We start from the raw sequence: 10,684 nt of genomic DNA on the forward strand, positions 1-10,684 counted from the left end.
TTACACTTGTGGCTGGGCGACAGTAAAAATACGCTGCTGGCGACCTACGTTGATGGCGGTCGCATAATCCCTGAGCTCCACTCATCTCCAGCCTGCCCGGCTCTCCCACTCTTCGCCATCAGGTTCTCTGCACTCTGGGTGAACTGTATAAGCTACGCACCCAACCTGGCATCTCAGGGGGATATAACGGGGAAGATTGGGCGCTAGAAGCTGGAGCTCCCCGCAAAATCCGCGTCCCTCACCGATCCAGTGCTTCCTCTCTAGGCCGCAATCCCCGGCCTCGAGTACCGCCGTGAGTCCGCGGAAGAGCTCCGGAACCCCAGCGGCGACGGGAGGTACTGCAGCTCCCTCCTCTATGGCATTCATTACCATCTTCTGCCCCTGCACCTCAGCATGCCTCATCTTCTCTCACAGTTTCTTCATTAGATGACAAATTGCAAGTATTTCTACGCAAAACATCACTGCTACTATATCCGTTGAAGTTGGCTTTGGATCTTAGGGGGGAAATATCCCAGATCGGAGACCGCAAGGATCAATTCGAGAATAGGTTTGATGATTTGGTGCAATACGTTCATGTTTTGGAGGAAGACAATGCATATCTGAAGCATTCCATGTCCCAAATGCAGCTCCAACAAGAATATTTGGAAAACGCGGTATGTCCGAATCAATTGTTGATTCTCAACTACACCAACATCTATTGTCCTTCTTCACCGCAACTGCTCCCATGGTTCTGGAAGCAGATTGGCGGCTGGATAGGGCTCATCGCTCTCTGGGCCTGAAACCTGTTGAAGGCACCAGACTTTGCAATGTCATAGTCCGCTTCCATTTTTTTTAAAGCAAAGAAGCCCTGTTATCCTCAGTCCACAATAAACCTTCCTTGGAATTTAAAGGGGACAAACTCCAGCTCTTCTGTGATCTCTCTCCGATTACCCTGGCCAAACGGCGGGCACTGAAACCGATCACCACACATCTTCAGCAGCACCGTGTCCCTTATCGCTGGGGATTCCCCTTCAAGCTGGTCGTTTCTATAGATAACACCCAAGTTATTCTGCATGACCTTCAGCTAGGACTCCCCCCTCTATCAGAAGATGCATCTTCATTGCCACCTACCCCATTCTGTCCTTCCGCCACCCCTAACAAGATTTGGACACCTGTTCGCGGGGGACGGAAGTGACGCTCTCGCACCCCACAACGCCCACGTCCTCCTCGATCAAGTGGTGTGCCGCCTACCTAATGTCCTTCTGGGGTGACCTCTCGTGGATACTTCGGAACTGACCCCCCCCCCGTTATTACATTGTTTTGTTGTCTGGCAGAGCCCTAGTTTGGTGCACTTATCTTCTTTTGTGTTTTTTTCTCTTGCCGGGTTTGACGATTGTCCAGATGTGTCAGTTATCGTGTTGCCCCCGATCCCGTCTAGCCATTGGCCTAGATGACTTGGGTCGTCATTTTTCCCAAGTATATATCCCTACGGATATCTATGTTTCTCACTGTAATTTCTATGGTTTATATTTTATGTGTTATCAGTGATTGGATTTTTGTTTTATCTGTTTTTCGTTTTGTTTCATTGATGGTATTTCATTTATTTTTTCTGCTGGTACACATGCTATATCCATTATTGTTTTATGATGGCCTTACGATTTTTATCATATAATGTCAAGGGCCTTAATTCCATCCAAAAAGGGCATATGGCTTTGAAGGAATTTCGATCCTCAGGAGCAGACATCATATTTGTCCAGGAGACCCATTTTAAATCGAATGGTTAATTTTGTTTTGCCTCAAGGTTTTTTCCCAATCCTTCTCGGCTTTTGACCCTTCTGGGAAAGCTGGAGTGGCAATTCTGATTCGGACGCACTGCTCCCTTTGGGTCTTTTCCTCCAGGGTCGACCAACAAGGTCGTTTCATTATTTTGGAATGTATGTTTGGTGACACTCCCTTTGTCTTGTTGAATGCGGGTCATTTGCAGTTTGTTTCCCAAACACTTGCCAAATTAGGTTCGTTTTCTACTCCACATGTGATTATTGGGGGGTTATTTGAATTGAATCATTTCCCCCCATAAAGACAGGAAGGTTCTCTTCGAGTCCACTCCCTCAAAGCGGCAATGTTCCTCTTCAAAATCTTTTCGCAAATTGATATGGGAGCATTGTCTCTTTGACACTTGGTGGATTAGACACCCTCTTCACAAACAGTTTACTTTCTACTCCACCCCTTACCATAGCTTTTCCCGCTTGGATCATTTCTTCATCTCCGCCCCATTGGTCCCTCTCCTGGTCTCATCTGAAATCAATCCTATCATGTGGTCCAACCACACCTCCCTAACTCTGAACCTTTTTTTTTCCTAACGTTCTGCCGAAAGTTTGCCTCTGGCACCTCAATGAGACCTTTCTAGCTACGGACCATCTCCGGTACAGGCTTTCTCAGGGACTAAATATGTATTTTCACCACAATGTTGGCTCAGTAACCTCTACTTCGCCATAAGGCGGTATTTTGGGGACTCTGTATCTCTATGGGTTCTTGTTTGAAAAAAATCCTCGGCGAGTGCCAAGGCTTCCCTCATCCGCTAATTAGCTTTGGATGAATGTCGATTACTTGCAAAACCGTCTATTTCTGGGCTTCACAAGGTGACCTCTCTTCGTGACCAAATAAAGGCCCTTGATTTATGTAAGTCAGCACAATCCCTCCTTTGGGTCAAACAGAAATTCTAAGAATTTTCTAATAAACCTCATCATACGCTCGTTAATCGACTCAAAGCACAATCTCCCTCTACGATGCCAGACCATCTAATCCAACCGAAAGGGGACCCTAACTGTGACCCCCATGTAATGGTCTCCCTTTTTGGCTCATATTATGAGAATCTCTACAATTGTTTGACCCCAGATTTCCATCCCCCCCTCACAAAAACATCCTTCGATAGTTTTTTTTGATCCCCGTTACCGAGGCTATCACCTTCTGACATTTCGGCCCCTAATGCCGATATCTCATCTGAGGAATTATTCCACACAGTCAAACATCTTCCCTCCTGCAAAACCAGGGACCAGACGGATTGCCCTATTATTATAAGACCTTCATTGGTACTTTGGCTCCTCACCTTCTCTCTCCTTACCAAGATTATTTTCAAAGGCGTCGCACCTCAGGCTGACTTCTCCCGTGCGTATATCTCTGTTATCCCCAAACCTGAAAAAGACCATTCTATCCTAGATAATGATCACCCCATTGCTCTACTAAACTTTGATTACAAGATCTTCACTGAGATCTTGGCCAGCAGGCTGTCCAGACTCATCTCCAGGCTCATACACAGAGATCAAGTAGTTTTTGTGCCTGCCAGACATGCTGCAGATAACACCAGGAGATCTATTGATCTGGTTGACCTGATTACCCGATCTTCAATCCCTGCTATTTTATTGAGTTTAGATGCTCAAAAAGCCTTTGACTGCCTCAGCTGGCCCTACATGTTTATGGTCTTGGAGAAGTTTGGCTTCCAGGGCCCGTTCGTGGCAGCCTTGAAGGTTCTTTATTCCTCCCCCTCTTTGCAGGTCAGATTGGCCTCCTTTCTTTCACCACCTTTTCAGATGTTGAATGGTACGTGACAGGGCTGTCCTTTTTCCTACTTAATGTTTATTCACTGTCTGGAGCCACTAGCTACTGCCATCCGGTCCAACCCTTATATACGAGGGATACATTCCCATGGTCATGAATACAAACTATCCCTATTTGCAGATGACATCCTCCTCACACTCTCGAACCCTCATACCTCCCTACCAGTTCTACATTAGATTTTATGACAATTTGGGGCCCTCTCAGGCTAAAAAGTCAATACATCCAAAACTGAAGCACTCCCGCTACACATCCCATCCGTTTATCTTCCCTCCAAGAGTCCTTCCCTTACAGATGGTGCACCCACTCTTTAAAATATCTGGGTACTAACCTTACTTCCTCTTACCATTATATATATGATGCTAATTTTCCCCCCTTATTTGTAGCTATTTCTCGCTCCTTGAAATTTTGGGATACCCTACCCATTTTCTTCCGTGGACGCATCAGTGTAATAAATATGTCCCAAACTCCTGTATTTATTCGCAACTCTTTCCTTTCCCATTCCTATGTTCAAATTACACTCCCTCCAGAAATCCCTCTTACACATTATTTGGTACAACAAGCGTCATAGAATCGCACTTACTGTATTACTCTCCCTGCGTTCTAGGGGGGGACTAGGGGCACCGGATATAGTGACTTATTATAATGCTACCCACCTTCGTTTTCTCATGTTATGGTCCACCTACTACTCCCCCAACATATGGACTGAGATTGAATCTTTGCAATTAACTCTGACTCATGCATGCTCTCTCCTTTGGTCGACTTCGGAGGTGGATGTCGCTTCTTTTCGTCATCTCTTCCTTGGTCCCATGCAATTTTCCCTGACTGTTTGGCAGAAATGTAAGACTAATTTGCACTGGCCTTCAATTGTTCTCCACTGACCAATATTCTTTTTAATCCCAACCTCCCAAATAGTCTGGCCATGTCCCGAGTGCTCCTTTGGGTCACAGCTGACCTTTTCCAACTACGCCACTTGGTACACCCTGTGACTCGGAAGCTACAACCATTCTCAAACCTCCAGAAAAAAGATATCCTACCTTCCCAACATCTATATGTTTATCTTTAGATACGCCACTTTTTCTCTACCATACCACCCTCATTGACCCTTGGGAAGCCCACTCCCTTTGAACTTTTATGTATACAAAGCCCGCATCAAAGGGGTATCATCTCTAATACATATAAACTCCTTATGGACACCTCCCCCTTATCTAATAACACTCATCATTACATGCGCAAGTGGTCCCAGTTTTTACAATGTGACATTGATCTGACAGTGTGGAAAAAAATGTGGGAAAACACACCTAGATCCTCTGTATGCATAGTTTATAAGGAAAATACATACAAAATTATGATGTTGTGGTACAAAACGCCTGAAGTACTCCATGCCTTTAACCCGAATGCTTCTTCTGTCTGCTGGCGCTGTGGGAAGGACTTTATCTCTCTCTACCATATTTTTTGGGCATGTGGGCCCATTACTCCTTTTTGGAAAGAGGTTTTGTCCTTATTACAATTGCTATTGCATACCTCTCTCCCTTTCGAGCCTCTATACTTTTTATTGAGCCTGCCATTTCCGGGCTTCTCCAAATCGTCCAGGAAACTCTCCGCATGTTCTGACTGCAGCCAGAAGAAGCATTCCTATGTGTTGGCTATCCTCCATCCCTCCGTCGATGCAGACTTTGTTTAAAATTATTGCTGATGTAAGACGGATGGAAAATTTGACCGCTTTACATGATTGTTTGATTGCTGTGTTTGAGGCAGTATGGAACCCATGAGATATCTTTATTTCTTCTCAACCTGCCCAAAATGTACGGATTTAACTGCTTCTCCACTGTTATTTTGTGACATTGTATTTTCTGAACCTTTGCAGATTTCTACCATCAATGTACTTTCTTCTCTTGTTTCTTTTTCAAATGTGATGTATGTATACATATGTGAAAATCACTAAAAACCGTTAATAATTAAAATTAAAAAAAATACGCTGCTGAGGCACATTTTTACCCCCATCCAACCACCCCCTTAAGCTGCAAAGGAAGTTGAACGCTTGGTGTACACATGCAGTGACCACAATGCTGTACATCAAGTCGCAGCAAAAATTCGCTGTTATCAAACCCCAGATGTTGTCAGATGCAATATACAAATGAAATGGGGCCACATCACAGCTAGAGATGTATAATTTACGGAACGTTTGAAGCCACGGGACAAAAACATTTTTTCCCCTGTTCTTCTGGAAATAATCAAAATTTCCAGAAAAAAAAAAAATTCAGTCTGGAGTAGTTTTACAAACTGAAACTCATTTTGTTACACTGGTAAGGGCAAATGCAGTGTATATAAAAGTATTATGATTGAAATAAAAGTACAGCTGATTCAGTAAATAAACGAAACTTGCTTTTTAAAATTTTATTTTTGTATTACAAATGGAATAACAAGGACTATATATGTTAAGAAAAACTTTGCATGAGAACAGGTAACCAACCCCCTTTTCCTTATAATTTTCAAGCTTCCTGCCAATATGTATTTTCAATTATTGACAATGCTGATCCAGAAGCATACAGTATTGCTCTTGCTAAGAGCTTGATCAATTTTCTTCCGATTTAAGGTGTAATTTTCTCTATAAATGAAGAGATTGTTTATTTTTGGGAGGCTGTGGTTTGCAACACTTTCTAACTTGAAGATGCTGCTCGTGAAGAAAAACTTAGTGATTATCCAGAAGCAGCAGAAAAAGTGTTTCTGAAAGAAGAATTCTGGAGGAATAAGCTACTTGCACTTTCATTCTGGCCCTCCTCATTTAATTCCGTAAAGTATTTTTTCATGTCTTAAGGGCGCCTCGGGCATTCAAGAATGTGTTTTATCATCCTTGTGGTATTTGAAAAGAATATTTCTTCCCACAATATTTGCAAATTGCAGCTTTGCTCTCAGCAGAAATTGCACTGTGGAAAGGTTTTCAAACTCTAAATGTTGGTCTCTCCATTTCACTGAGTGGAGGAAAAGAAAAAACAATTTACTGAGCAGAATTTATGTGAACATTATGCTGTGATGGTGGGGGACATTAGTATGAATCCTTTAAAAGGATAAAGTGGTTGTAAAGGCTGAAGGTTTTTTTTTACCTTCATGCATTCTATGCATGAAAGTAAAAACCTCTGTGTGCAGTAGTTCCCCCAGCCCCCCCAATCCTTATCTGAGCCTCATCCAGCGATATGAATGACAGTTTCGTCTGTCCCGTGTCTCTGCCTTCTCATTGGCTGAGACAGTAAGTGGGTGCCATTGTCAAATACAGCCAATCAGCCAATGAGGAGAGGGGGCGGAGTTAAGGCACGACTGTGTGTGTGAATGGACAGAAGGAGCAGTGGATGCCCCCATAGCAAACTGCTTGCTATGGGGGCACCCGACAGATAGGAGGAGCCAGAAAAGCCTGCAGGGGACCCGAGAAAAGAAGGATCCAGACTGCTTGTGCAAAACCACTGCACACAGCAGGTAAGAATAGATATGTTTGTTATTTTACAATAAAAATGAACCTTTAGAATCACTTTAAGTAAGATAAACTAAATTTGAAAGACATATTTACCCTCTTACTTGGCAGTTAAGGCCTGAGAGGACAGAAATTATCATCTACTGTATTCCAGCAATCACCAAACTGTAGGAGGTACAAGATAGAGCTCACAAGCAAACTAAACTGGGACCCCTCCCATCTAGTGCATTTTTCTCTTGTTTGGGAACTGCATTGAGAAGTGCAGTGTTACTTGAATTGTGTTCCAGGATTTGTTTGTCTTCAGCTGAGAGAACTTTCAATAATTTAAGACATTACATAAAGTCTCAGAATTCTTTCAAGGTCTTCATGTTATGTAGTTTGAATGCCATGTTATAGGTTTGTTATTAATCATTGTAAAAGTACATATTCCCCCAATTTTTCCAGAAGAAAAAACAAAAAAAACGCCTTTGAAAAAAAAAGAGAAAAAAAACCCCAGTTTTCCCCAATTTTTCAGTTCTTCCCATCTCCAGCCACAACCATGAGTTTTGGATAGTATAGGGAAGGGTTAGGATCATGCAGTGATGTGGGATTGCTGACAGGTCCGCCAGACAGTAGGTGGCAGCATGCGGTGAGTAGCAAGATGGCTGCCCAGTGGTTCCTGGACCAGCATGATGTCATGCTGCCTCTGTTCTTAAGTATGAGTTGGATGTAAGTCGGATGTTTCTAACTCGGGGACTGCCTGTGTTCCTATTCAGCTGTCAACAAAAAAACAAAACAAAACAAAAGGCATTCAGCATTGCCTCCTGTATTGGATGTCAGCCATGCCTACACCACTCTGAAAAAAGTGATCCAGCGCAAATCACTCTTTACAGAGTGTAAATGAGTAAGACAATTGGTTAACTAAAGCAATGAAAGGTGCCTTTTTAGTGTGCTTTTGAAAAACTGCACCAAAGATGCAGCATGAAAGACTTTTCAAAATGCAGGGCACCTGCAGCGCAGTGATGTTACAGTTCCATAGTATTTAAAGGAGTCATAGTTTTCAAATGCTTTTGTTGCCCCGGAAAAGCATGGCAATTGCACACAAATTTAAAAGGAACCTCAGAACCCACCGTTGGTGCATCTGCAAAAGAACAGGTTTTCCATGCATGTTCAAAGACAGGGAAGATGTCAGACTTTCCTGGTAATCAGTTTTTGCACATGCATGGGAAACCCGTGTTTGTGGATGGGCAGGGAAACCTTGTGCTTGCTCAGATGTGCCTCAGAACTCTCTTGAGACTCATGCCCTGCAACGCATCCATGCACGCACGGGGAGAAGGTAGAACATCTTACCTAGTTTACAAAAACGGAAGTGTTTAAAAAATAAAATGTCTATTATTTAGTAAATGAGAGAGGGGGAAGAAGCAGGGCAGCACAAGATGACAAGTATTTTGTGGGAGTTTAGAACAATATCACATTGCTGCCAATCATTGAAATTGATCATTAATATGCACTGCTAATTGCAAATTCTGTGCAAGTCTGTTCTTGCTTTTCTCTCCTCTGTAGAGAAATTGGAATAAATATAGAGTATTTCAATCTATCATATGGAAAGAAGCTTGCAGCAGGTTCTGGCCACACAGCAATGTGTTCAGGGACAGGTGGATTTACCATGTACTGTTCCTGTTGTTCTCAGTGAGATATCAGCTAACCTTATGATCAGACACCACAGCACTAGCATTATAGCAGCGGACAAATAAAGTACTCAGGCAGATCTAATCTTTAGATAAAGTAGAAATGTTAATTGAGGAAATGCTATCCTTATCTAAACTCATAATGCAATTCAAGATCAATGCATTTATGCACTTAGAAAAACAACGTCTTTAGATTACAGAGACATGATTTTGTATAATAACCTCTTGAGTAAGTTAAGAAAAGTATATAAAGTAAAGCAACTTTAATCCAGCCATACATGGCTTGAATTCAGCCAATTCCTGTGAAACAGTAAAAATTTGAGCCATGGGTGGCCCTGCCAACACCACTTGGCTTGACAAACTTTGATCAGCTGCAGTCACTGTTTGGGCACCTGAAGTTGTCAGAATAAAATGGCAGATAGCGGAAGATCCATCCATCCGTGCCATTTATTGTTGATTTAGATAATCTATGAATTTCTTTCATTCAGCCTAGCAGTCTTTATGTGTATGGTCAGCTTTACTGTGAAACTAGGAATGATGGCAGGCATTATTCCAAACGTGAACATGCAAAAACTGCCGAACTGTTGCTAAACCCTTTAACATACAACCCTGGCCAAAAGTTTTGAGAATGACACAAATATTCATTTACCTGCAATGAAACACATGCAGTCATCATTGCTTTGCACAAAAGGAATTCACAGGCAAGGATATTGCTGCTACGAAAATTGCACCTACCGTAAGTCAACCATTTATTGGATCATCAAGAACTTCACGGAGAGAGGTTCAATTGTTGTGAAGACTGCTTCAAGGCACCCAAGAAAGTCCAGCAAGTGCCAGGACCCTCTCCTTAAGTTGATTCAGCTGCCGGATCAGGGCACCACCAGTGCAGAGCTTGCTAGGGAATGGCAGCAGGTAGGAGTGCATCTACACGCACAGTGAGGCGAAGACTTTTGGAGGATGGCCTGGTGTCAAGAAGGGCAGCAAAGAAGCCACATCTTTCCAGGAAAAAACATGAGGGACAGATTGTTATTGTTCCAAAATGTACAGGGATTGGACTGCTGAGGACTGGGGTAAAGTAATTTTCTCTGATGAATCCCCTTTCCGATTGTTTGGGGCATCCAGAAAAAACCTTGTCTGGAGAAGAAAAGGTGGGGACTACCATCAGTCCTGTGTCATGCCAACAGTAAAGCATCCTGAGACCATTCATGTATGTGGTTGCTTCTCAGCCAAGGGAGTGGGCTCACTCACTATTTTGTCTAAGAAAACTGCAATGAATAAAGAATGGTACAAAAAGATTCTCCGAGAGCAACTTCACCCAACCATCCAAGAACAGTTTGGTGATGAACATCACCTTTCCCCGCATGATGGAGCACCTTGCCATAAGGCAAAAGTGATAACTAAGTGGCTTGGGGAACAAAACATTGAAATTTTGGGTCTGTGGTCAGGAAACTCCTCAGACCTTTATCCCATTGAGAATAGGCTGCCATCAGTCAGGATGTGGCCCAGAAGTTGATTGACAGCATGCCAGGATGAACTACAGAGGTCTTGAATAAGAAGGGTCAACACTGCAAAGATTGACTCTTTACATAAAGTGAATATTATTGGCAATAAAAAGCCTTTGACACTTATGAAATGCTTGTAATTATACTTCAGTATATCATAGTAACATCTGACAAAAAGATCTAAAAACACTGAAGCAGCAGACTTTGTGAAAATTAATATTTGTGTCATTCTCAAAACTTTTGACCAGTGCAGTAAATCTAAACTCCAAAACAAGAATTTAATATATTGCAGTGCACCAATCCTTAACCCCTTCCCGTCTGGCCCATGCCGATAAACGGACAGACAGGAGTATTGCTGATGTGGGGGGACGTTCCATGGCCTGTGTGCGCTCCCTGGTGCAGTGCCGCGATCTGTGTCTGCTGTGTCCTCCGGACACAGCGGAACACAGATCGCTGTA

The sequence above is a fragment of the Staurois parvus genome, unplaced genomic scaffold (assembly GCF_062004578.1).
Source record: "Staurois parvus isolate SC_StPar_1 unplaced genomic scaffold, SC_StPar_1.0 ptg000298l, whole genome shotgun sequence".
In the NCBI taxonomy this organism is placed as follows: Eukaryota; Metazoa; Chordata; class Amphibia; order Anura; family Ranidae; genus Staurois; species Staurois parvus.